Source organism: Lagopus muta, chromosome 5, assembly GCF_023343835.1.
Source record: "Lagopus muta isolate bLagMut1 chromosome 5, bLagMut1 primary, whole genome shotgun sequence".
In the NCBI taxonomy this organism is placed as follows: domain Eukaryota; kingdom Metazoa; phylum Chordata; class Aves; order Galliformes; family Phasianidae; genus Lagopus; species Lagopus muta.
Window position 1 is genome coordinate 56176590 of NC_064437.1, and position 14656 is coordinate 56191245.

A 14656-nucleotide genomic window follows, 5' to 3' on the forward strand; every position below is an offset into this window, starting at 1 on the left:
GGGATGAGGAAAAAAAAATTAAAAAGCATTCTTGCTGTTGAAAGATTCACTTGCAATGCTAAAACACAACTAACCTAGAGCAGCAATGAAAACCATGCTAAGAAGCTATTTTCCCTGAGATCTTCGGTTGTCACTCACTCTGATCCTCATATAAATTTTAGCAGGTGGCCTTTCCTTTCATAGCCATAATTATTGTCCTGCTTGAATCTAACACAGCTTCTCTATCATTATTTAACCATTTCAGCAGTTAAGACCAAGCAGAGCTCAATTAAGGTTGCAGGGCACGGTCTCATTCCCCGTCCTACCTTTTCCAGAGATACCGGACCACCCCGTTACCTGCCCACGCTGCTCCCCACGTCCGGACTCCTCTTGCCTCCCCTCACACCAAACACCATTCGGTAATTTGCTCAGCCTTAGAAACGTGCCTGAGAAAGCAAAGGGCAGAAGTGAAACGCAGCACAACCTTCGCACCCCATAAAGCGCTCTCATCCCGAGCTGAAAACACGCCGGGCCTCGTGATTAAATGCTCTGTGTTTTTACACGGGTTTGTTTCTGCAACCGCTCTGAGAGACCGCTCCTCGTTTTACGGAAGGGAACGCTAAGGCCGAGCAGCAGCAGGCCGTGGTACGCGACCTATATACTACACACCAATCAGCCCCCAGGGCACAGGCCGGCTCCAAGCAGAGATGCGGCACCCGCGCCATGCCTCCACAGGCCGCGGCTGACAGGCGGGGCCCGGCGAGCGCGATTAAGGGGGCCGCGCCGTGCTCCGGCCCGCCCAAGCCCCTCCTGCCGCCCGCCGCCCCGCTCAGGCCGGGCCCTGCCGCCCCCCTCACCCTCACCTGCTGCCGTCCCGCCCGCCGGCCGCACCGCGACGTCAGCGCCCACGTGCGCCGCCGCGGGCCTCCGCCGATGACGTCACGGGAGCGCCGGGTCGCGGCGCGGCGGAACAGGGTGCGCGGCTGCGCAGTGCGGTTCCGTCCTCGCGGCAGCGCCGTGCCGGCGGAGCTGCTTCGTGCTTCTGCCGTAGTGCTCGTGGCGTGCTCCCGGTGCCGTGCAGAATGTGCTGGTCGGCTCCGTGTCTTGGACGCAGGTCGGAGCGCGGCGGCAGAAGCGTCAGCCCATCCCCAGCCACGCGCGCTAACCCGTATCCATCAATGCCCCGCTGCCCTTTTCCTGAGCGCCTCCGGGCGCAGCCCTTCCACCGCTCCTGCGGCCAGCCCGTTCCCCTGCGTCACCATTTTGGAGAATAAATGTTCCTCGCACCTACCCTGCTGCAACCTGAGGTCGTTCTCTCACGTCCTATCCAGGAAGAGAGGCCGACCTGCCCTTCACTGCAACCCCGGGGAGAGCAGGAAGCAAAGAGTGCGTGCTCCATTGATTTCTTTCTGCTTTGGCCCCGGCTCAGGGCAGAAATAACAAGCACCACTGCGCACAGAGCATTGATGTGGTATTGACGTCTCCTTGTAGTTCGAAATGAAGTAACCCGCTGCTAAAAGCACCTTACTGCTTTGTGTTGGTGATAAAATTTGGCCACACTTCTTCTGGCTGTCTTCTGATTAAGATCTTGATTTAACAAAGGTTGAAAGGAAAGCACTCTGCATTCTGTGGTTCTACGATTCCCATCTCCCCAGAGTGTGCTAAAGAAAGCAGAAAACAGAAGGTAAATATTGACATGTGTAAGAGCTACGTAGTTGCCATTATGCCCCTTAAGACATGCTGTGAAAGCTTCAGTACCCAAAGGAGACTTCTAAGGGCTTGCCGAACATTAAAATTCAGGTTAATTTCCTTCCCTTCCTGGTAAAATTAATGATGGCAAACTGATAAGCATTCTGTGTAGGAACTTCATTGCAGAAGATGATCATCTTGTAAGAACAGATGTATAGGGGTCAAAAAGCATTTTGCAGACATCTGATTAAGCTAGTGACAAGTCCTCTGCAGTAGGCAGCACCCAGCCCATTTGACAGGCGGAAGATGTACAAAAGTAATGTGGTATTACTGCATTTTCTGCCCTCCAGTGCAGACCGAGGCAGCAAGACCTAAACTCTTGAGTTCACAGTGCTAGGGCCCTTATTTCACCCAGCAGACCGAGAGAGCTCCAGGCTCCTGGGTCCCAGCTTTACTTCATCCTGGTGGGATGCCCTCATCAGGCAGTGGAAACCCCTGGATGTTCAGCATCCTGGTTGAACCAGTGGCCTGACCCAGCAAGACCAGCGTCAAGCCTGTGGATGAGTGCAGTGGGGGCCCAGGGTGCACTGAGGACTGGTGCTGAGATGAACCCCTGCAGAGGTTGATGGATCCCTAGGCTGAAAGAGTCAGCAGAGGACTCTTGGCAGTACTGCTCATTTCACTTGAATAGTAAATGACTAGTAAGTTAAATAAGAGAATGTGAAATGAGCTTTCCTGTTAAGCCCAAATGTTTGATGCTTATTTCCTGGGCATTATGGGTCTCTGGGAGGCTTCTAATGAGCTTTCCAATGTAGATAATGTAAAATATTTTAATAATTCATTTATCAAGCAGTACTGTGAATGATATATAATCTGAAATGATTAAAGAGATTAAACTGCCCTTTCTAAGCAGCTGTTGAATCTCAGTTAAACGGTGCAACTTCTGTTCCAAAGGTGTTTCATGAAAACTGTTCAAAATACCTAGCTTTCAATTAAATCATCCTAATTGAGCTATCTTCTATGTTCTTACAATGCTATATTGCATCAGATTGCATATGAGAAGGAGAGAGAGAGGGCAGTCTGGCAAGTAGCAACCAAAATTGCCTGAGACCAATTACCATGTGACAGAGCCATTAACTCTGTTGTAATCTTGATCCATATCAAGAGATCAAGGCCAGGAAATAAACCTTAAGAGAACTGCCATTATCTTATCAGCCCTCCTATACCCATGATACCTTTATTACAGCTGTAGCTTTCCTTCCCTTCTTTTCTTGTTGGGCACAGATGAAATTGAGACTCCTGTTTTGCAATCTAATCTTCTGAGATGGCCCATTTCCACAAGCAAGCCCAGAGCTTTTTAATGACATTGGTCACCTTTGGCTCTTGGTTCACCTCAGTGGATCTGGAAAGGTGAAAGTGGAACAAGGCAGCTCCCCATAGACTGCCCATGCAGGGTGCCATGCAGGAGAGACAGCAATAGGAAATTTGTAGCATGAGGTTTTGTCAGCACAAACACTACTAGGGTTCAGTGACATACATGCCTATGTTTTGGCCTGGCAACAGAAAGCACTGTTATCATACAAGCTTTCTTATCTCCCCAGATAAAAATGCAGAAATGCACCTGCAGAAATCCCCCTTGGGTCTGAGAATGTTGGAATACCATGCTATGCAATGTATTAAATGAATCACAGCACAAGAAACACGTGTTTATTCCAGTGGTTGCAGGAATCCAGGCACAGTGTTTTGTCAGATAATAGGACGAAGTGGAAAAGCTGGGATTAAATATGCTGCATGTGTCCCAAGTACACTTTGAAGCTTAACCATATCGATCCTGTGATCAGTATTTCACACCTGGACACAGACACGTGCCCTGCCTGCTATACACCAAACTGAGAGTCTGTTTGAGGGCTTTAGTTGTGTGCCTGGCCACTTGAACTCCCATGCCCAAGGGAGGACAATCCACAGCCTACATCCATGGGCAGTTTGGGATCATCCAGGACCTCAAGTATGGTACTCCAGCTGTGGAAGCTTTTAGATGCTACAACCATGAGGTCTATCCACAGAGCTGATCCCCAGGCTTTTCAAACAAAATGTTTTTCTTTAAAACACTATGTTTGATTGGTTGTTTTAATCTGCAAAACCAAATTTCCAGATGTGGAGTCAGAAAACTTCATATGCTTTTGTGTTTCAACTGAAACATGACATACACAGAAGTCTGGCTGCAAGCACATCCCCTTGGTCATTGCTTGGCCCTCAGCAGCTCAGCACAGGCAATGGAGGCTCAAAAGGAAGCAGTAGCCTGAAAAAAAAAAGAAAAAAAAAAAAAAAAAAAAGAAGCAATTAAAAGGACGCCTGTAAGAAAATGGGGAAGAGGGAGCAGGAGCATCTTCAGGCCCACTAGGGCTGGGGCAAGGCTTGAGTGGACATGACACCTGTCTCAAAAAGCTCTGTGAGACACCAGTCTAAGATCACTCATCTGAAAGCTACAGGGAGGTTTTAGCTTTGGTTATAACACTGAGGGATGGTCTTTCAGGCCTGCATGCCTCTTCTGTCCTATGTGGGCCACCCCTCTTCCCGCCAGAGGCTGTTTCACACTGTGGCTCCTTCAAAAGAGCCGAGCAGCAGAGGCTGGGGAAAAAAGCCATAAACAGTTCTGATTGTTCCTAAACAAGCTTTCCCATTGTTCAACTGTTGGCTTATGGATTCTGCCCCTTTGAAGAAAGATGACCCGTGTTATGAAAAAGTGAGGGTGACAGACAGTCTGCACGAGACACACGTCGCTATGACGTACAGGAAAAGGATGAATGCTTCACACCGTCCTCGTGAGTGGAAGTGCAGGAAGGAGGTGAGTTAGGGCAGTGGGAAACTTCCACCCAGCCTATGGCTGCACTGCCTGATTACATCTTTGCTGTACATTTCCAAAGGTTAAAAGTGCTCCTCATTCATTACAGGGCTCCTCTGGCTCTGAAAGCCTCATCTCCACCAAACTAGTGACATGTGTGTTGTGAGAACCTGTCCCCCCATGCCAGAGTCCATATTCTATCCTCCTATATATGTTTTACTGGAAGGAGAGCAGAGTACCTCACTCTTCTATTATCATATGCAAAAAGGAAGATGAAGGAGAAGCAACACAGCCAGGATTCCCATAATCTAGCTGCAGCTCTGCCAGGAAACACAGTGTAAAAGTTCCTGTTTTAAGACGAGAGATGAGTTTTATTGTTAGCAGTCGTTATAGCAACGCGAGGTGCCAGCGAGCAGTACGACTCGACGCGTTGCGGCAGACCCAGACAAGTTCAAGGCTGCTGCCAAATCTTGTTGCCAAGGCAATGAAACATAAGGCAAGAGCTTGGAGAAATGACGGCTGCCAACAGCTCGTGCCAGCAGGATCCGTCTGGTTCAAAGGGAACTTTTAAAAGTAGTGGTGACTCCAGCAGCACAGCCACAGAACGAGGACAAGGGGCATGCAGGGATGGGGGAAAGAGCCCAAGGAGAAGCATCAGCAACAGGTAATACAAAGCGTTGCATCTGACGAGAACATCTTAGCCTGCAATGAAAATATGTACTGCATTTTTTTGGAGGAAGTAAAAATAATCACAAAATACTATTTTTTAATGTTTGTTTAACTTGGGCAACTGTGCTTGAGCTTGAATGGGAATTTGGACTTTTCCCCACTAGTGTTGACAGCAAAAATGATTTTCTCAATAAATTTGTTCTGGGACATGGCTATTGTTCCTGCAGTAGTAAAAGGCATGAAGTAGCTCATTTCAATTTTATGCTCATTTCCAGACTTCTTAAGCATGCCTCATGGCAAAACATTCACTAGAAAAGAGCTGGGCTGCAAGTTGATTAGTCTTTCCTAGCTATAATCACATGCTAACATTAACATAAACAACGACAATGTGCTCTGAGCTGAAAGAAGACTACTACCCCAAAGAGTCAAAATAGATGATCAGTGAAGAAGAAATGAGTATTCTGATCCAGTCCTACCTACATACCATACCATGCATTTTACATTTTCATGTACTACCAATGTCTAAAAATAACCTTATCTTTTCCACCTCAAGGACTATTTCAGCATGTGCAACTTGCAGTACAACAGTAATATATCCATAGTAATCCTGAGTCTACCAAATGTCCCATGGTGGAATTTGTTCTTCTGGAACCTGCTGTGGGTTGTGGAAAAGGTCTGCAAGCATTTTGTGCTATCTAAAAATGAGAAAATAAGATATGGGAAGTGATTTGTCAAGTGTGCTGAAAGTTTTCTGTGTGCAATTGTGGGCAGAGCCATCTCTACTGACCTCTACCACAGTAAAGATTTTAACTGTGAACATTATTCTACTGATTTGCAGTTCTTAAGCCATGGGCCAAGAAGCACAAAGTGACTGGTCATGTGCTTGTAACCATCGTTTGCTTTTCAGCAGTTAAGTTATATTCCAATAAGCTAACATGCTGTACTTGCAACCTTTCTGCTGTTACCAGTACTTTTCCACAGTTGCTGTAGCTAGCTGTGAGATACTCTGTGATCAGGAACAACAGAGAACCTGGTTCAGCCAATTGTGAAAGAAATAAGATGGTGCCCAAGACGATGTTTTTACTTTAAGACTGTCCATTGTATAAAAGAAACATAAAAATCACAAAACTGGACACCAGCATTTTTTTGAACAAGAATTTTTTTGAAATAGAGAACTATTTTTAGTCCTAGCTGAATTTCTCTGCTGGTGATTCCTCACATTATGTTACTTCTTAATACATCCAAGAGAAGGTTTCAAAGCCATCCAGAATATCTTCCATTTTTCTGAAGAAATGCACATACAGGAACCTGGCTAATAAAAAGACAAAAAACATATGGGCAGGATGCTTAACTTGATCTGCAGGATCCCAAACTGGTTCCAAGAGCTGGCTCTCCTGTCCACAGATCTCATGTGCCCTTGATGCCAGTGATGGTAGGACCCTTCGTGGAAGGTGTCTGGTCTGTCTTGGCCACCCTGGGTGTGCTGTGTGATGTTTCCTCCACAACAGATGGAATGTATAGAGGAAATTTGGAAGAATCCAGGGCTGAACCATGCTGCAGCTAAGAGTGCCTCGGCACAAACTCTGAAACATGGGGGCACAACCAAATGGCATCCCTTCAACTTTCTTTTGTCTCCTGCCCCTGTCCCTTGCTGTGCATCTATTTAGTCACTCAAGAGCCACTCCCAGAGAGCTGGGACAAAACATTGAGCCAAAGCAGTATCATCAACATAGCTACAGATAGTGGAGAAGACAGAGGTATTTCCAGAGTGATTAATACTATTAGCACATGCTGAAGCTTAAGGCTTAACATAAGCTTTGAAGGAATGGATTTTGATGTAAAAAGTGAATAAATGAGACAACTGTCAGAATAATGAGTGCTGAACCAAATAAAGATCCTTAGCGCAGGAGATGCAAAGCCCTCCCTGCTGGCCTGTTTTCTCTGAAGCTGCTGGTACAATTCCCATTGCCCTTCAGGCTGGAGAAACAGCCTGGCAATGGTGTGTGGCACAAAGGTACCCAAATCAGCATGCAGCAAGGCTGTCTTCACAGATAACCGAGCACACCATATTTTAGCATGAGCACAGCACAGCCATGGAAGTACACCAGTAGCTCCATTTCCACTGCTGGTGCCTGCTGCCCTGTTCTGTGCAGACCTGGATGCTTACAAGAGAACCAATCTGAGGGTTCGTCCTCTGGATGAATTAAAAGCAAGTCTCAAAGGGCACATCTCACTGGATCATCCTCTTGTAATCCCCACTGCGGAGTTCTCGATGCCATAACTGAAAACCTGCTTCTCATCTTTTGAAAGTTGGGTTTAACCTACCACGGGGAGCTCCCAGAAGGGCAGAGTTCTGCATGAACTGTTACATACAGGGATCAGGTTTAGTATCTCTCTGTTTTTCTTCTCTTGACACTCTGGTTTCACAGAGAGCAGGCAAACAAAAGCTAGTAATAGCTGTACAATACATCTTCTTCCCCAATTCCCTTGTATTATCCCTAGATTTCCACACTATTTGTTTTGCTCAGTATATCAAATTGCATGGACAGCATTCAAAAATACATCCTTTTCTTTCTTACACTAGACATTTGAAAGAGAGATGCTTCTAATAGATCCACCAACATGCGGTGGGTTTTGATGTATCTCTTTCTGTGTAGTAGCTAACTGAGCCTATACAGAGCCACATGATCCCCTTTCCCATCTCGCCTTATGGCCTCTGAGGAATGTTGCATTGGCTGCGAGGGAATTACTAGATCTTGGCAAGACATGCTAATATCCTCGCAAAGACTTGTCAGGGACCAAGACTTCAGCCTCCAACTATTTCCTCTGATAAAGCAGAGTATTCACAGCAGTTCATCAGTCTCGAATCAACAGTTTGACTTCGTCTGAGAGAAATGCAGGATCCACACAGAACTCTGCAAGCACAGCTGGTGCTGCCTGCCGGGCAGCAGGCTTTGCAGTAGAAATACAGTGTCAGATCCCACTGGAGTCATCAGAGGCTCAGGACACTTTAGTCTGGGCTTGGGAAAAAGAACACCCAGGTTGTGAATTATGGCAATACCTGCTGCATTCCGATTTGAAAGGAAATTCTTGTATCTGAAAGCTTGGCCTTATTTGCTTGGAGATGCAAATTCAGTGAAAGCATTTCCTCTTGAGAACCTGCTTGTGTTCACGCACAAAGTTTACAGCAGAGACAGAAATACAATCCCACTTCATGAATCTACTCTTTTTTTTTTTAACACTGTGTTATCTTTTCATTAGCATTAGAAATTTCACCGATAACCCTTGACAACACCAGCATCATTTCTGTAGCTGGATCTAGGAAGCCAATTGCACAGCATGGAAAGTATTTTTGCTATCTTGTTTTGAACTACTGATAACAACATCATCAGTAAAGGGGCCACATTGTTCACTGAAAGGACAGAGAGGATTCCCTCCCATGCCCAGCCTGCAGCTGTCCCAGCGCTGTCCCCACAATGGGAAGGCAATGTCCCAGCTGCATGTCCTGTGGAGCAGGAGTAGCTTTCTGACAGCATCAGAGGCACAGCACTGCTGCCAGCAACAGAAGATGGATCATGAAACAAATTCTGCATGGAATAAACTCCACATGGGAAAAAGATGGCATTTGAACAGTTTCTAAGACAAGCATGGCAGCTGAAGCTGCCCTGAGCTCCCCTAGCTCCAGAGCATAGCACAAAGGAGACCAAGACCAAGCCTTCTGTACAAGAGCTGCACCCCCAGCCCCAGGCAGCAGGGGTGCTCCCGGAGGGTGAGAGCATCATCTGGTGTTCAGAAAGCACCCAGCCCCATTTTCTTGGTGCCAGAACAGCCTAATCACACTCTGGTAGTGCAAAGGAAGTGAAACAGATGGTTCTTGTGCATGCATTCAACAGCTTTGAAAAGACACAAACTTGTAGAACACAGAGCAGAGCTGGCAGATCTGGAGCTGGTTTCACACCTGAACATCAGGCAGGATGCTGGATGAGGATGCAGCAGCTTTGACAGAAGACCAGCTCCAACATTACCATCCTCATCTGCTTTAGTGTCATCTGAGCTTTCCGGTACCATTTTCCCAACAAGCACACACAAGCCTAGCAAAGACTGAAGTCCTGAGAGCCTTCTGAGAAGCAGTAACTCAAACTGCAGTCTTGTACAGAGCCTTTTGGTGTCACCCAATTCATCTTTTTGACCTGAGGATCCAAGTCAAGAAGCCAGTCCAGCAGGTGCATGAGGATGTGCCCATCCCAGTGCACCATTTCTTTGGATATGTGCATCCCTAGTTAGGCTTGCGTTTAAATAACATTACAGATGTGCTCAAATGTGGAGAAAAGCATCACAGCACAAGGACAGTGAGCCAGCTCCATCAGCCATGCACAACTGGATGTGTTCAAGCCAGCTGATGGGTAATCCTGTGTGTACACATCACAAATCCATAGCATAGCTTGCTGTCCTGCTTAGAAGAAGAGTGCTATTTCCTCTTGGGAAATCTCTTGATCAAAGACTATCCTCATACAGTAAATAATCAAACAAAATTGATGCATGTTTATGTATATATACACACAGTTCTCATGGATTTATGTGATGTTTTGCATATGCTAATGGCAGTCCAGATGAGGGTGTAGGAGCTGACGGGGAAGCTGCAGCTCCATTGAAACAATGGGAATTTTCTGGTGAACTTCAGTGTGACAGAGAAACTAATCTCAGAGGTCGTTTAAGACTTCTGAAGCCTGCTAATTATACATTAGCCAAATCTTATTACAAATAAGTAATAAGTATAGGCACGTTTGTTGCTTTTACTAATGACATTAATGTCTTTTTTGATGATTTGCAGAACTCCAGGGGACCAGATACTCAATTTGCACTGATGTATCTCCCACTCTCGGGAACTCTGTTGATGTTTGGTGTCTTTCCACCATCTATCTTGAGACAATCCGAGGTCTGTTTTCCGCACAGTGGTTTGAGCTTCCTCTTCTGCTGTACATTTACACAGATTTAGTACCTCTCTTAGATAATGGATCTGTGCTCTATTTTCTAGCGTATAAGTGACTGTACGTTATTCTCTAGTACACAAGTGATTGCACATAGAATTATTTATTACTGTTGTTAAGGGGGATTTGTGCTTTTCCTCCCCCGCAGTTGCCTTATCTCCCTTAGGGGAACGGCGGTGACACGGAAGCCTGCCGTGCAGATCCATTTGTCTTTCCCTGCAGAGTCCCAGAGAGTTCAGGCACCCCGGTCAAAACCCCTGACGTTGCAGTTCACTGTGCGCCAGCAGCAGGGAACGAGCCAGACGTGGAGCTGGTTAAAACACGTTCTGCAAAATTATCCGGATTTGCCGGGCAAAGACAAGCGCGGGTTTTCCCCTCGCAACCATCCACATACCTCTGTGGTGGATCTGTTGGGAGTTTCCACCGCCTGTTTGCACAGAGCTGACTTTGGGTCCGCGCTGCCCCGCTCCGCTTCCTGTCTGAGAACAAGCTGAGACGGTCAGCAGAAACAACCTCACGTCCTTGCGGATGAAAACCATGGAACACAATTTGTCCCGCTAGGGAAATCACTGCTTTAAGCACATGAGTAATCCACTGACTTCATAGGAATAGCTCCGGATGGATTTTTTCAGCGTGCTCTCAGGGGCTGCAGCACTTCATGGGTGAGTGCCAGGATGCTCGACTGGTCTGCTGCTGACCCATGCTGCCCACTGGGGTCTGGGCTGTCCCATGGGCACGCCTGGCCCCTGCTGTGCACCCCAGGGTTTCATCACTGACAAGCATCTGTTCCTAGCATTAGTATCCTCGGAAACACGCTCAGAAACTATAGATGAGGTCATTCCCCAGAGCCTGCTTAGGTATTTGGGGCCCTTCACGTGGAGAGGAGCTAAAATCTTACACTCAATTAATGGTTTTTAAAGTGAAAGTAGAGCGCTTTTTATAGTACATTTGGAGTCTGTTAATCTGGCACTGGTAAATGATTAACAATTTGTTTATCCTTATCATTAGAGATGGTGCAAACATATATTCTTCACTCTTACTTACTTACTTCAAAAGAGGCATTGGGATTAACAGCCACCTACGCAGAATCAGAATTGAACATTATTCATGAATTAATATTGTTTATTCACATTAACAAATCTGAGGCTGATTTCATCTCTGTGCTGTCCTTTCAAGCAATCCATCAAACAAAATAAGCAACAGCCCATCCCAAAGGCCCTGAGTTTGACTTTATGCTCAAAACTTCCAAACTTCAGCCCAGGAGATGATAGCACACACATCTCTATCAGTCTGTGCTTAGCACAAGAAGTCCAGTGCAGAAAGGCTGAGAGGGTGAGCTTTGTCCTACATTTGGAGATAACAAAGAAGTGGAAGCCTGCCCTGGAATCCATCACAGAAGCCCCCTGCAGAGCTCACCATGAAAGACCCAATATCTGGGCTGAGCTTTCCACCATTGCCCCCATCCCCCCCTGGAGATGGCTTCTGGGCACAGCATTGCTAACCCCTGTTCAAACGACAGACACCTGAGTGCGGATGGTGCTGAGGTGATAAAGCTGGGTTTCTGGATGCAGAAGGATGTGCTTTGCTCCACGTGCATCATCAGAATCACAGATTAGAGATGTCTTTTGAAAAATGTGCTCTGAGCATGATTTTTTTCTTCCAAAAATAACTTGTATTTTGCTCATATTAAAAGAGGCAGGATGTTCTTTCCTGTCCTACAGCGATAAGGAGGAAATGAGAACTATGTTTTTTTTTAAATGTGATATGAGCTACTATTCTTCTGGACTAGTGCTGTGAATCTTGATTTTTTCCCCCCAGCACTAGCATTTTATTCCCTACGGATCTCATTTTGCTTCATTCATGCCAGTGTTCTCCCAGCGAAGCTCTCTTTGATTTCAGCAGGATCCTTCCATATTTATACCTCTCAGATCCCAAGGCAGTATGGATTGAAGGGAGGCAACCAACTGATGGCAGTGAATGCTGAATGCCTCAAAGTCCCTTTCCAATGAGACAAAGTCAGTGGAGAGACACAAGTGGGGGGCAGAGAGCATTCCTTCCTGTCCTCTGCATTTAAAGGAAAGAGGCTGCGCTTTGGAGGAAATGTGAATGTAATGAACTGGACATTTGAGTCCCATTGTGCTGAGGTCTGACAGGAAACACTTGGGGTTCGATTCAGGAAAAAGTACAGCATATTCCTTTATAATACTCTCATAACCCCAGCTATCCTGCAGCATTTCACTGCCCGTCTGTCTTTAATGTATATGTTCTCACAGCCCTCTCCAGAAGACCAGAAGGAAACCTGGTCACTGGGGAGTGGGGGAGGCATGGGAAGAAACTGTAGCGATGTTTCCAGCCAACAGTCATCCTAAGTGACAGCATAAAAGCAGCAGCTCTCTCCCTTTCCAGCCTAAGGGACCCCAGAACGGCTGCCCTTGCTGCTGGCCACCACAGTTTGCTATGGGAGGAGGGACACTGCCCCAACTTTAGGAGCTACAAACTGCCTCGAATCTTATGAAAGACCCGAACTGACCATGAAAGAAACCCCAAACTCCATGCAACCGAGAAGAGATGGATTGAAGGCATAATGCCCTTGATTGAAAAAGGAGGCACCCAGGAAATCTTGTGGTATATATGTATATTTAACTAGAGCTAAAGTAATTTGGCATGCACATCCCCTGAGCTGCTCCTAAAGCACAGCTGCAGGAGGAATTATCTAGCTCTTAGCCGAAGGAACTCCTTAAAAATGAAAAAATAATAAAAAAAAAGATGTAGGCCATTAAAGTGCTAATAAAAAATGTTGATGAATCTCAGTGCAGTGCTCTGATTATCTCTCTGTGGGGAATGAAGAACTCATTAACATGAGCTCCGTGCCACTCCTTCCTCCTTTCTCAGAGTTTGGCATAAAGCAAGGAAACAAATGTTTGTGGTTTGGCCAAGTTTCTAACGAGTAGCTCTGCAAGGTCGCCTGATTAGACACATAGATTTTCAGAGGGCGAGAAGGCTGCGGCACCGTGCAAGTGGCAAAGCATGTCTGTGGGATCAGGCACCCAAAAAGGAAGCACTTTATCTGCTGTGTGTAATCTGCTGGTTGCTTTTTTGGGGATTATTTAGCTGAATGCAAGAAGAGTGCAGAAAGAGAGGGTTTTGTTGACACCGCAAACAGGGAGCAACAGCACAAAGCCCAGAAAGAGTAGCAGAGCACTAGCTCTTCCCAAAGACCCACACTCCAAAACTGCAATGCTACTGTAGCTTACTATGGGTTTGGTTTCACCATTAAGGTCTGACCCAGCAGATTCATCCTGGCTGTTACCACCCTATCTAGCCATTGCTTTGCCCTGCAGCATGACGCTTCCTGTAGCAGCACCCAGGGCTCGTGGCAGCAATCCCTGCCCTACCTCACCCTGCAGCCTGCAGCACAGCCCTGCCTGATGGCATGGCCAAACACCGCTCCAAGGAGGGAAATGAGCCTCCCAAACTAATGGGAAAAGGCTCTCCCATGCAGGAAAGTTTCTTCTTGGTCCTGCTTGTGAGCCAATTATGGACTGAATCATAAGGATTTGTCATCTCCATAAGCTTTTTAGGACTAAGTAATAGTGAAGCTCATCCACATGCCCAGGAGAAGAAAACTTGTCCTACAATAAACACATAAGAATGCATCTTTACATGTCTGAAAGCATTCTGCTGGGATAAGCACCAGTGCCTCTGAAATTCAAATTCCCAGGTGTGTGATCAATGTCATGCAGCACCTTAGCATTTAAACCAACCTCCCCAGACACCAGGTCTGTCCCCTGCTTCCACATCCTGTAATGACTTAATAAGCTTCATCTCAAAAGCAGTGACATTTTTCCATTCCCAGTACCCCCACTGGATGTTGCCAACTCTCCTGTGATTTCCAGCTGAAATGTGTCAGCAGCCAGTTCCTGTCCCATTGTCCCCATGCCAGGGCTGTCCCCTGGCTGTGTGAGTGCCGAGAGCAGAGAGCAAGAGCCAAGGGAACTCCTGATCCAAGGACTTCCCTGTACTACTGCCTTCACTTTCCAAACCACAGCTAAATGGTAGTATTGCTTGTATTTTTTCAGGTTGAAAGTTTATCAAAACATGACACAACTGTATTTTTTTTTCCTAAAAGGAAGTAAAAAAGTGGGGGTAAACATGCCCTGCTATTTCCATGAGTGCTACACTGAATAAATATGAATGAGGAAGCCAACTGCTCCATCCTTCCCACTGCACTCCACATGCAGGTGTAGGTGTGCCAGCGCACTCGCTCCTCCTGTACCCAAGGGAAGCTTTCATTCCCTACAAGCACCAGATAGTTAGAGATCCTGTATTAAATAAAGGGACGAGCTGGAACAGCATCTGTTATCATTGGCCAGCACCTACAGGCTCACAACATACTGCTCCAGCCAGGTGGGGCTGTCTGAGCGTTGGCTATCAATTTGCAAATTAAAGCACCCCAGGCTGCACAGTGCGGTGCCCGCAGACATTTTGT

The 14656-nt window shown here is 46.5% G+C and overlaps 2 protein-coding genes across 8 annotated transcripts in view; one reads left to right on the forward strand and one right to left on the reverse strand.

Moving 5' to 3' along the window:
* The window catches only part of XPNPEP1 (X-prolyl aminopeptidase 1), a 29666-nt gene extending 28733 nt beyond the window's left edge, over positions 1-933 (reverse strand). The window contains exons 1-2 of one of the 7 annotated variants that reach the window (XM_048946186.1): positions 843-933; positions 337-425 (exon numbers count right to left, since the gene is read on the reverse strand). The gene's annotated coding sequence lies outside the window, so the exon portion shown is untranslated. Of the gene's footprint in view, positions 1-305; positions 451-540; positions 601-648; positions 812-842 lie in introns of those variants that run through there. The other 6 variants (XM_048946187.1, XM_048946189.1, XM_048946188.1 and 3 more) reach the window with 6 other exon arrangements.
* Positions 1-14656, forward strand: part of ADD3 (adducin 3) — a 178744-nt gene that overhangs the window by 71752 nt on the left and 92336 nt on the right. The window lies entirely within an intron of this gene.